Below are 251 nucleotides of genomic sequence, written 5' to 3' on the forward strand. Positions count from 1 at the left end.
TTACCGGTTCTGACCTTCATGTTGTACTTAAGAGTCTGACCATGCACAACAGGGCGGAGAGGTCCAGATGTTGGACGAGGGAAGATCTTCACAGCCTTCTTTTGCCTCGCTGAGTAGACATGACACAAACACACACAATTAGATTCTGGAAAACCATAGGAGTAAGCTTAAACAGAAACATGACACAAGCAATGCGGGAGAGATAACTAACCAACTCTTCTTCTGGTCTTCCTGGCAGGCTGGTTGAACCA

General features: G+C 46.2%; 1 long non-coding RNA gene across 1 annotated transcript; it reads right to left on the reverse strand.

The window, feature by feature from the left end:
- Positions 1-14: 14 nt before the first annotated feature.
- LOC104775643 lies at positions 15-251 on the reverse strand. The gene is made up of 2 exons (XR_766026.1): positions 212-251; positions 15-109 (listed from the first exon to the last, which is right to left on the reverse strand). It is a non-coding gene; the product is annotated as an uncharacterized LOC104775643 (long non-coding RNA).

The sequence above is a fragment of the Camelina sativa genome, unplaced genomic scaffold (assembly GCF_000633955.1).
Source record: "Camelina sativa cultivar DH55 unplaced genomic scaffold, Cs unpScaffold25123, whole genome shotgun sequence".
Classification (NCBI taxonomy): domain Eukaryota; kingdom Viridiplantae; phylum Streptophyta; class Magnoliopsida; order Brassicales; family Brassicaceae; genus Camelina; species Camelina sativa.